The 12,064-nt window shown below is 48.5% G+C and overlaps 1 protein-coding gene and 1 long non-coding RNA gene across 7 annotated transcripts in view; one reads left to right on the top strand and one right to left on the bottom strand.

Moving 5' to 3' along the window:
• The window catches only part of LOC144174974 (ETS homologous factor-like), a 405,488-nt gene that overhangs the window by 180,459 nt on the left and 212,965 nt on the right, over window positions 1–12,064 (top strand). The gene's annotated exons all lie outside the window — the stretch shown is intronic.
• Window positions 7,765–8,418, bottom strand: LOC144173362 (uncharacterized). The gene is made up of 4 exons (XR_013323233.1): window positions 8,337–8,418; window positions 8,152–8,217; window positions 8,023–8,094; window positions 7,765–7,870 (listed from the first exon to the last, which is right to left on the bottom strand). It is a non-coding gene; the product is annotated as an uncharacterized LOC144173362 (long non-coding RNA).

The raw sequence follows: 12,064 nt of genomic DNA, 5'->3' as shown, positions 1-12,064 counted from the left end.
GCGAGAATCATCACTGTTACCATTATCCATATAAGCACACCGCTTAAATAATTTGCACCCTTAAGGGGAATATTCACTGTCTGTATTTAGCAGCTCTTCACCGTAGTAAAAATACTAAAAAATTATCTTTAGTGTTAGTCAATACCCCGAGAAGCATGTTCCCCTCACAAGCCAGCAATTCGGAAGGGGAATTCGGCCCGAGCTCTCCACCGCAGATAAACTGTCTGAATCAAACATCTGCAAAACTTGGCTCCACTCACTCATACTCACACAGAAAAATATATTTTTCCTGACGAAGTCCCTTACACTCACGCTCCCCAGTCACCCTCACAACTTGTACGCAATCGAATTCACACTCACTACGTGCCCTCCACCACACACACACTCGCGCTCACGCTCGCCACTCACCGTGACCACTCGCACTCACCAGCGCTCACGCTGACCGCTCACCATCACCACTCGAACTCACTCGCGCTCACGCTCACCACTCGCCATCCACACTCGCACTCAATCACGCTCACCATATGCCGTAACCACTCGCACTCCCTCGCGCTCGCGCTCACCACTCGTCGTCTCTCCTCGCACGCGATTGTGTCATGCAGACCCTCCATGAGTCATGAACCCGAACAGTATTAGAGCATTACGGCGTCAGAAGGCCATCCAAATGATATTCCTAAATCAACACGCCACCAGAGAATTATTTCTAGGGTGCCCCATATCAGGAGCTGAGTGACAACATATTTCCTAAACTAAAAGCAATCCCGTCATTAACAACCATCACAGCGAGCAGCTCCTGCGACGAATAGCCAACAGCGAGTGCAAGCGCCATAGTGGCGCTTACCGCGGTGAGTCCCGCAAATGGCGCGAGTAGAGCGAGTGCACTCACGAGTGGTGAGCGGGGCTCAAGGTGAGTAGCACTCGCACTCGCGAGTGGTGAGCGGAGCTCCCCGCGAATCGCTTTCACACTCGCGAGTAGTGAGTGGGGCTCGCCGCGAGTGGCGCTTGCACTCGCGGGGGGTAAGCGGGGCTCACTGCGCGTGGGTCTCGCACTTACTCGCACCCACACTCGCCAGTCCAGAACGATGGCGAGGCTCACTCACCACTCCCTCATGAGTGGTGAGTGTGGGGGGAGTAAGTGCTCTCGTGAGTGAGCCTGCCGATTTCTGCGTGTGACGAATAGCCAATAGCGAATACAAGCGCAATAGTGGCGCTCACCGCGGTAAGCCCGCAAATGGCGCGAATAGAGCGAGTGCACTCACGAGTGGTGAGCGGGGCGCACTGCGCGTGGGTCTCGCACTTACTCGCACCCACACTCGCCAGTCCAAAACGATGGCGAGGCTCACTCACCACTCACTCATGAGTGGTGAGTGTGGGGGGAGTAAGTGCTCTCGTGAGTGAGCCTGCCGATTTCTGCGTGCGACGAATAGCCAATGGCGAATACAAGCGCAATAGTGGCGCTCACCGCGGTAAGCCCCGCAAATGGCGCGAATAGAGCGAGTGCACTCACGAGTGGTGAGCGGGGATCACGGTGAGTAGCACTCGCTATCGCGGGTTTCAAGTCGGGCTCGCCGCGAGTGGCCCTCGCACTCGCGAGTGGTGCGTGGGGCTCGCTGCAAGTTGCTCTCGCACTCGCGAGTGGTGAGCGGGCCCACTGGAGGTGGGGCTTGCACTAACTCGCACTCACACACGCAAGTCCAAGACGATGGTGAGGCTCACTCACCACTCACTTATGAGTGGTAAGTGGGGGGGAGTGCACTTGTGAGTGAGCCTGCCAACCTATGCGTGTTACAACGTACCTTAAAGATTTTCCTGTAAATGGTTATGGAATTAGGTTTCTAGCCATAGAAAATTAAGGTTTCATACGACTTCATAACGTTACTGGCCCTACATGGTGTATGGAAGGCTCGCATGGCCCGTCCGTACAATGATATGGATGCGCGGCCTGGGAGGGAATATTTCTGTGAGAATGTCTTTTAGGCCGGGTACAGACTGTTGCCGCTACTCTCGTAATAATTTTAAAGAATGACGTCATTTCATGTCTTAGCCAACCGAACTGCGTGACACAGCATTTTTTAACGGCCATAAATCACGTAATGGCTTTTGCGTCGGTAGCCTGAACACAGGCTTACATAGTCGAGGCGTTGAAAGCCGAGCCTAGTCCACCCGAGTGGGTGACTGTACTGGAGAGTGTGGTGAGGCTACCGGCTTTTTTAACCCTGACACACTTGCACGATATGTGGAAGGGCCTTTTCACGTGGGGTAACATTGTCGATGTTTTGCATGCATGTATTGACCCAAACCAGGCAATTAAGAAAAAGTGGTGATACTGTCACGTCGAAGCGTATTCTCCCGTGTAATAAAGAGAAAAAAAGTGATAGCTCAATCGGTGAAGCACCGCCTTAGTAACTCAGGGGACCCAGGTTCGAATCTGACCTCGGGAATCGCTTTTTTTTTCTTTCGAATTGTCATTACGTGTGGTTTTTCTCCGCCGCTGCAAACCCGGTGCCCTCGGGCATTTGAGGGGGACTCAGTGGTTAGGTTGTCGGTTTCACGGCGTAAAGGTTCCGGGTTCGATTGCTAGGACCACCCTAACTTCCACTTTTTCTTGAGGCGCGGACTCCAAGCACCTACTCGTGGTTCTCCTTGTCTCCTCGCCCTTTCCCTCACACTTTGAGGTGTTTTTTGTGCGACGGGCGGATATTCCTCTGCCTAAACAGCTCCGCTGTTGAAAGCATACTTATTAACCTTCCTCACTTGATTAGATTAAAAATCCGAGAAATCTGCAGAAGAGTAACAAACGCAAGAAGAAAGTCGCAAGTGTGCAATTCCTTGTATCAGCAAAAAAGACACGAATGGCGAAGTTAAGACATTTAATAGCCTTAATACTGTAAATGTATATCATTGGTAAAAGAAACCATAACAAAAAAATGAACACAGTATCAAGCAACAAAAAGGCACCCAATAAACCGGAAAGTCGCCAAACCTGGCTACAAAAAATTTGAAGTGATGAGAAGTGGCGTAGGAACGCGTACGCATTAGTAAACAATTATCGAAATTTCTGTAAATTTTTACTTTCAATTTACTGTTAAGCAAGTTAACGGTCAAATCAAGTAATCGTGTTAGGTCCGAAATAAAATTTGTGGAACAAACTTCCAAATTTTTGTGCTTGCGTGCCTGAGTGAGCCTGGGGCTGAATGCAGCGGAGGGTAAATAAAGCAGTTGAATTTTTTAACCACCGCTTTCCCCCACGTTTGCGCGCTGAAGCAACTGTGCGACTGTGCGGAGCTCCCGCCTTTTTTTATAGTGTCATTGGCAACGAAGCAGTGAAAACTGCAACATCGTAGCCTTCGTGCGAGGGGCATATTCGCCGAATTCGTGTTTCGTAAGGCGTACCATGCCAGTTTAATGTGATAATTACGTAACTAAAATTGTTGTTACGACATTTAAGCCCATGACTCTGCAAAGCAACGCAGTGTGTTTTTTTTTTTTTGACCGCAAGTGAGAACGTAATCGTGGCCAATTAAAAACCGATCCCGAAGATCCGAAGGCCTGTCCTCAAGAAATAGCGTCGGCTCTGCGTCATTCAGTTTAATGTAGTCAAGCGAATGCGGCGTGCTTATAGGAGTAATGACGGAAGTTGGCGTCGTGTTCACCCTTCCAGGGAATGTATAATATGCCAAAATGCTCCCTCTGATTTACATAGCATGCGATAACCAAATGGTTCCGGTGGTTTTTCATTAGAGAGCAGAAAAATTCCACGAAGTCACGTCGAACGCCTGGTTTCCGTTGACCGTTTGCCCAAGAAGTCTTCCAGCCATTTAGGCCTGTCTATAAGATATAGGCCGCATAACGGATTCTCTTTCTGAAATATATTTTGGGAAATCAATTCAAATATGGTGCATCGTAGCTTTTTCCCCACCCTGTTTTGCTCGCAGCCATGCATAGATAATAGATAAGTGCAGTGACCTGTCGGTTGTTCACTGTGGGGGGGGGGGGGGGGGGGGTTCGTACTGATCGAAGTAGGACAACAAAAAATAAAGTACACCCAAAGGTTGGGCAAACAAAGAATGGCCAAAAAGGGCGACAAGTGAGAGTTAAAGGAAACACCGGTACTTGCAGACACACATTCAATAGTGCTTGCAACGCTGAACAAACTCGGCTGGTGTATATAACATCAACGCTTATTAGGCTAGCGTAATGTTGCATGGGGTGAAAACCTTTATTTCACTTATTAGGGAGTGGAGGACCACCTGGTTGTGGGGGTCCTCAGTCCACGACTCCAATGGCGAACGCTACTGGTGGGCCCACTCGACCAGCCAATACTCGTCTAGCGTGGCAGTGGCGGTCACAGCAGCATCCCAAGAGGAGAGGGGGGAGTAAAGATGGTTGTCGTTCGTTTCCCCGCAGTCAGGTGTCGATCAGGAACCCAATCGCCCGGGCTACAGTTGATTTGGCAGGAGGCTGGCAGAGCGATGGTGTTGAAGTTCTGGAGACGGCGGTCGAATTGACGAACTCGAGGCGTTGGGGATGATTAAGTGAAACGAAGAGTTTATATACAGGTATTTACAGTAGGAAAACTGGGTACATGAGTAGTAAAAGAAAAACTTCAAACTTCAGCTAGATGCTAGCTCCGAGTGCGCACAAATCACTCGAGCTCCTCAACTTCGTCTAACTCTCCTATTCTCGGAGCGTACACAAACCGCTCGAGAAACGACAGCCGAGACCCCGCCTCGCCGCAGGATCCGTCTAGTTGCCTGGTACGGCGCTGCACCCTAAACTTCCGACGCGATCCTAACCTTTATCCTAGGGGGCTCACAAATCCCAACCTAGCTTCAACGGTCGAGACTCCTTGTCCCGCCGGGAACTTCCCAGCTCGGCGCTCAGATAAGAACGATTTCCAACGGCCAAGTTCGGCCTTATAACACCTCGAGATCACACTCACTCGGGAACGCCCCTGTAGCGTTCGTGCACGGGTAAGGGAGTGCCCAAATTCACGTAGACAGCTGTCACTCCGCGCGCTACGGAATATTCAATGAGGCGCCGCCATCTTTGGGTCAACGGCACGCCCGCGGACCAATCTGGTGAAGGATGCGGCGACCCGCCGCAGTTCTGCTCATTCGGAACTTCTGAATAGAAAGATGGCCCCCTATCAGCTCTTTCACCGTGTTGTAGAGCCCCGTGCTAAAAAGTGCGCGTGACCCTGCGGGGTGAGAGCGAAAGGCGGCGACAGTGCACTGTGCCGGCGGGGGCGCGTTAACAATGGTGTCTTCATCTTGCGTCATCATCTTCAACTTGTGTCATCGTCTCGCGCTCTCTGCATCACCCCCGCTCTCATCTCACCGCTCCAGAGGAATCACGAGGATGATCACGCGTAGATCAGTGCACATACGTGAACGTACGCCTGTTTTTGCACAACCTAAAATTGAATCGGTGGACGGCCGAGTAAACTCGCTCGTACGGCCTAACGCACACGCGTATGATTCCGAACAGCCAACTGCCATCATCGGCCCTAAGCATGGCTTCGCAGCTCTGATGAATGTATATAGTCGCAGTCTCGGCACACACCAAGCGGCTGTCGAAAAATATGTATACGTTACAATACACAACACTCTAAATGCCGTAACTTCTAATAGAGGTTAAAATATTGCAAATTTGTTAGCTTTACTTTATCGGTTACGGTGTAACCGTTAGCACGTAACCTTTACTATGGGTTAGGCTGAAACCTGTACATAGAAGTTACGCCCTTTCCTCTCCCCGCCCCCCCACCCGTCATGCCCTTATGCGTACGCGGTCCGCGCAGCGCATACAAATAATGAAGTCATGTCCTGTACATCGGTTGAACAATTCGCACACTGGCTTCCGATACACGCGTCTCAGCCGGTGCACATAGTCTCAACAAAGGCTCAGATGCGTGACCTGCAGAACAACCTTTTGCCTTTAGATTTACTCGAGTGCAGCGTGTATATTGAAAGCTAAGCTGTGTCAAAGTTACACATAGTATGCGCACTGCCCGTACAGAAAGCACCCAGTAATACAAAACATTCACCACAAAGTGTAAAAAGAAAGACAGGTAAATTTATTTTCATAACGTCAGTGAACCAGATCGTGGCTCGTTTTTTATTGGTCCTGCATATGCATACGCTCCTCGCGCTTTGATTTGGGAAGATCACGTTGTGAATTACTGCTTAATTTTTTCTAGCAGGCTCCTGAGCTTTCCGTTCATAAGGCCCCTGGGGACTCTGTCCCTAGGACGCAAAAATTTCTGCAGGAAGACCAGTGGCTGCGCTAGGGCTTGGGGATAGTTTAGGTTCTTAATGTAGTAGAGCGCCAGGCACATGACCAGCGCATTTTCTGTTATGCCGTTGACTCGAATCAATTCGTGCGGCTTGCCGCCGTGGACGAGAATCTTTTCCAAGGAAAGGTGGATACGGGGCGAGTTGAAAACAACGTCTTCGGGCACCTCCGTCTGTGTTAAAAACAAACAAAAAGAACTTGTAACTATGACCACAAAGTGTATGATAATAAGATGTAAAATAAACCCCAAAGAAATAAATGTAAGTTTGCGGCTTCTTTTTTGGGAGAAAATAGTAACTGCACTCCCAGGACTCGGGCCCTTACTTGCATACTCGCAGCAATTTTCTTACACTGATATGGGTTGGGTACACCACATAGCCGAGACGTTAAAGTCCAGGACGCTGTCTTACCTCGCTGATCAAGAAGTGCTTTGCCCCATGCGGCTGAATTTGCTTCTTGGAACGTGTACACTTTCTTCAGAACATCTGACGCCGCAACCACTGCTTTCTTCAATGTGTCCTCTAGTACCGGCATTGGGGTTCCAAATCGCAGCTCGGCCTCGCATGTGAGCTGCGTTGGTAAACCCAATTTGGAACAGCTTGCAATTTTTTACTGGCAAACATCTGAATGAAACACGAAGTGCTCATAAACCGTCTTTGCTCACAAACGTCTTTACTCACAAATGTAACATAAAACATTGTGAGCTTTCCCCGTGAGCCGCGCTTCATTCCAAGGGGGTTAGCAATTTCAACGTCGTCAAAATAAAGCAGGACTGCGATTGTGCTGCTCCCCCACTTTCGAATGACTGGGTGTGACTGGAACCGCAAGCCGTCTTTAAAATCTCATAGCACTCCATCCACAGATTGTATCAAAGGCTTGTCAAAATATTCAAAGAAGACCGGGTGGCTTAACAGGTGTTTCAGCATTACCATAAATGGGACATAATAAACCTTATCACCAGACACTATGGTCAGCTTTTGTGGCTTCACGTAGGTTCCTCGAGACTCATACAAGTCCTTTCTTGAACTGTCGCTTTGAAGTGAGGAAACATCAACATCACAATCCAAAATCTTCAACACGCCCTGAACGCTCTCCACTACCGTGTTTACTACGCTCTGCGGGCATCTGTGATGTCCTTCAAGCTTTCTACACAAGTTTGAAACAATACCGGTTATATTTGCGTAAATACTGACGTCCGGCTCCTGGAAACCACACTGTTCCGTATCCATTTTAACATCATCCGAGTCACTATCTGACACATTGCCTTGTGCCAAGTAGTGCGACGTTTCTGCTTGAGCTATTGAAGAATGACCTTCAGCGACATTTCCTGGCACTGCTACACAGAGGGGAAAATGATCCTTGTAGCGCGACATGTGAAAAAATGTCGTGCCACATGAACTGCACGTCGGAAGGGCCCTGCCCTTATGAAATCCGGTTATATGCTCACGAAATCTGCAGAAGAAAGCCATAGAAAACTTGCACGCAACACAAGTGTGGCGAGGAACCTTAGGCGTCGATCGACTGGAAGGGTTTTCCTTGCTGGTTTGTGGCAAGTCATTGGGCTGGATCTGAGTTGCTGAAAAATTCAAAGTGAAAACTGCTTAGTTGCTTGAATAAATTGAGCTTGTTCAAAATATTTTGAAACGAGCAAAAAAAACATTTTTTTATGTTAATATTGTTTGCTTCATCAAAAATGCAGGCCGAGAAACTGCTAGCAGAGAATGGTACCTTTATGAGGGCCGTCAGGTATGGGGGGTTCCTCAACTGTGGCTGCATCCATTGTTGCCGTAGTGCACAATCCTAAAAGAGTGGGGAGCATTTAAGAAACCGAAATTTGTGGTACCCTGCTTGACTAACCTTGGGATTGAGTAGCTGCATTGACTTGTTGCATCCCATTCTGTGCTTCGTGAGCCAAGAAATGCCCTAGCAAGTAAAAAATAAAAAAAAGCGTTTAGGGATTTATGTGAGTTCATGCAAATATATTCTCTCCACAATTTCAAAAAAGATTTGCCGAAATTTATTGCATTAGCTTTGTTACGTACCATCGTCAGTGGTGGTTGATTCATGAGCTTCATGCTGTTCTGGCGAAATTCGTGGTACCTTCGAAGCATCACAGCCCTCTATAACGTACAAACGGGAGAAAGTTCTCGTAATCAAGAAAACAATTCTATTTCTAACATTTTGTACTCTGCGCATTTCCTTTTATTTGGAAATTTGTTGAAAATTTGTTCGGTATGGCGCAGCTTTGTCTGAGAGGAAGTTGTACGCGAAGCTAAACAGCTGGTCTGCAACATCAAAACTTTGGACGCTATTCTTCATATAATCACATCCAACCCTTTCAATACACTATCGTATACGGCCGCCTACATCCCATTTTTGAAACCGTCGTGCCGCACGTAATTAACGTTAACCTACACTGATGCCGTTCCAGTTATATTCTAGACATTAACAAAACAAAAAGATACCTTCCTTGAAGACTTACTAATTTTGTCATAAACACTGGCTCCCACACATTCCTGCAGATAACTCAGGACTTTCCACAAGACATGTTAACCTGCTACACTGAGTTATTTAACCCCCCGACCATATAAAACCACATTGACGTGTGCCACTGAAACCGATGTTCGGCGCTAACATTTAATCGTTATAATAGTGTAGATGCATATCATCGTGAGCGAAAACTAAAACAAAACAATAAAAATGTCCGCCCAATTTTTTTGGAAACCCTGGTATAACAACCACCGTCTGTTACAGGAAACAAAAAAAAATAAAAGCAGCGAAAATAAAAAGGGGGAATGAAGTAACGAAATTACAAAGCTGTACTCAATCCAGAATTCTCCCTCGATTGACTGGAAAAATACACAAAACACTGATAACCAAATCATGGAGTCGCAAAGGTGTCTCAGTCAAGCGCCATCAATCGTCGAACACAAGCAAAAACAAAGACAGAGACACTGTCTGGTTTGAATTAACGTGTTCGTTCAGTGCCATAAACAAAGCGATAGGTTAGCGAAGAAGTACGCATTCTCAAAATTTCTGCAGTTTTTTTTCTGGTAGAAGGGAGATACAAAAGAACCAGCGCAATTGCAGTGCAGGAATGGCAACGTGGCGCCATAAATTAATTCCCAGTCCTCCAGTGAACGGTGTGCCTCATATCCCTGATAGCGTTATTGCGTCTAGCCCCGCAATGTTGAAAGGACCCGTGCCGCCACTCAAATGACAGCAAATGGGCTTTTGTAGTGGCTGTAAATTAAAATCAATTAGACAAAGAGCAACTCTGACTGATGTCTCTGCATTTGCTTGCCAGACAGCGATCTAACTCCCCAATGAGAAAACACGCGGCCGGCCGCGCAAGCCAGTATCTAACCCGCCTCCAGAAATGTAACAAGCAACTGATACGGAGGGATAAACTACCTCGATAGGTGGGAGATAACTGCTGATTACAGATGCTAACGCTGTTGCTGCGTATCGTCTTATTAGAGAGTTTTAGCTGACCGTTTTTGACGCTCCGCTATGCTTCCGACGTGCCGCTCAGCACAACCGGAGCGTCAGCAGCCGGAAGGCTTTTAGCTAAGCGATAACCGTATCTCCCTCGACGGGGAATGATTCGCGTGACTGGTCGTTTCGCGCGCGTGAAAACCGAAACTTCATCCTAAACGAAACAAGAATTCGTATTTGGTCGCCCAAACAAAGCAAAATACCGTGTTTCTTGGCCTCATTTAACCTTTTTTTTGTATAATGTAGTCGCTCACATGGTATAATTTTTCTAAATAACTATAAACAAGCCGATGAATTTTGGCATAGCCAAGCCAAGGCTGTCTTTCCCGGCGCTGCATAGAAACAGCCCCGCGCTTCGGTCGACGTTTTTCGCTTCCGTTCTAAAGATCTTTCAGGTGTGTGGCACCATTGCCTATTCGGAAGCGCTTTCGGGCTTCGTCGGTCGTGTTTCAACTGAAGAAGCGAAGTTCACCGTAGCGGGCTCGCATCGCGGGGGCAGCCATGTTGTTATTCCGCACGGTAGCGTAAGCTGCCGCGACGGTCCGCTAAGACGCCCCGGTTAGCGGAGCGGGGCCCCGCTCCGGTATCGCCGGTAGCGCGCTAGCGTGCCACGCATGCGCAATGGCGCTCCCGCTTGCTGTCGGAGCGGAGCGGACCGTCAGAAACGGTCAGCTAAAACTCTCTATTTAAGCAAGGGGGCTACGCGCAAGTTGGGGAGACCGCGCAAGCTAATGTCTAACACCACCACAGAGAAAAGAACAAAAACACCGAGAGGGAGGGAAAGGGAGAGAACTTCTGCATCGAGGTGATAACATTGCTGCGGCGCCATGCAAACCCCGAGACGCCTAAGTCAGCGTCGCTACTTTCCCGATTATAGTTATCGTGTGACGCCAACGGCGAAGCGAGCCTAATCACCTCCCAGCAGCAGCCACCACAATTTTTTAAAGTAAAATTTACCAAGTAACAGCTGCAGCAGATAAGGATTGGTTTCGTGAGCTGTCACACCCCCAGGTAGTTCAAATAATGTGTGAAAGTATTCTGCTCGCTCTTTTACGTTTGGACCCACACGCTTATTTCTTTTCTCTTAATTGCAGAAGCAGAGCAGAGCAAAGAAAGGGGCGCCCTGGGGCAATGCCGGTGCGCGGTGATGTGCATTCAAATCCGCCGCAAATCGTTCCAGTCGACAGCTGAGCAAACACATGAGCGTCTTCACAAATCGACAATTTTCGACAGAACTACCTTTAGAAGAGTGACCCTTTTTAATAGAACATGCGTTGTTGGCGTGTAAAGTTGTCATTCTTCGTTTAGGGATGAATGCCGAGTTTCGCCTGCTTCAGGAGCGTGGGTTTTGAGGGTGAGAAGCTATTCAATGGCAGGAATTAACCTGACACCGAAAGTAGCAAGGCTGTTTCTCGCTTGATTGTGGCTACAGAAAACCAACGCTTTAAAAACGAGCAACACCTCGGAATTCCGCAACCGCTCTAAGCGATGCCTTTTTTTTTTTTTTCACTCGTTAACTGTTGCCATTATTTCGATAACAGCATACGATAAAAACACCAACGTCATGCTTACTGAAAATAAAAAAGAGCGAAATCAATTTCGAAACTAAACTTGGCAACACATCGAGGCAGCAGCGTCGTAATTCCAGTGCTACGCGAAAAATAACAAAAGTGCGCGCTTCTCCGCCGCATCTGCGATGAGACGGGCAGCTAGTTCCAATGCTGCGCGAATGCATTCTCTTTCCCTCATTCCCGAGGTGTTTGTCTCGCATGTGATTCCCGGCGGCGGCACGCGACGGCCGATTGCGCGGAACTCCGCTTGAGACGAGCCCGGCGGTGGCGCACTTCCCAGAATTGCTCTGGAATTCCCGCGAAAATGGCGCGTGCTGCTTGCTCTGTGGCGCGCGCTATTTGGCCGCCGCTCCTCCCGCTCGGACGTGCGCAACTCTGGCGTGCGCAGCCCCTACGCGTGGACAGTGTCCAGTGTGGCAAGGCGCCACAGCAAAGCACGACGGTCCCCGTGTTTTGACATGGACAAGAGTTTACAGCTACCACCCTCCGCCCCCCCCCCCCCCCCCCACCTCCCATTCCTATCCCACAAGAGAAAGGGCATAGCTAACAGGGCAAAAAAAAAAGAATGATACAAGATACGCATAAAGAAAGATACACGGAGGTTTACTTTCATTTCATAGGCGACACCCCTGGCAAGAAAATTACCTGCATATGCATGCGCAGGAGTTGTGTACGTTGTACGTAGATCTCTCGCACGTTTT

Source organism: Haemaphysalis longicornis, unplaced genomic scaffold (assembly GCF_048455015.1).
Source record: "Haemaphysalis longicornis isolate Haplotype H1 unplaced genomic scaffold, Haemaphysalis longicornis Haplotype H1 scaffold_3, whole genome shotgun sequence".
Taxonomy (NCBI): Eukaryota; Metazoa; Arthropoda; class Arachnida; order Ixodida; family Ixodidae; genus Haemaphysalis; species Haemaphysalis longicornis.
Note: the sequence above shows the minus strand (reverse complement) of the source record. Positions and strands in the feature narration are given on the sequence as shown.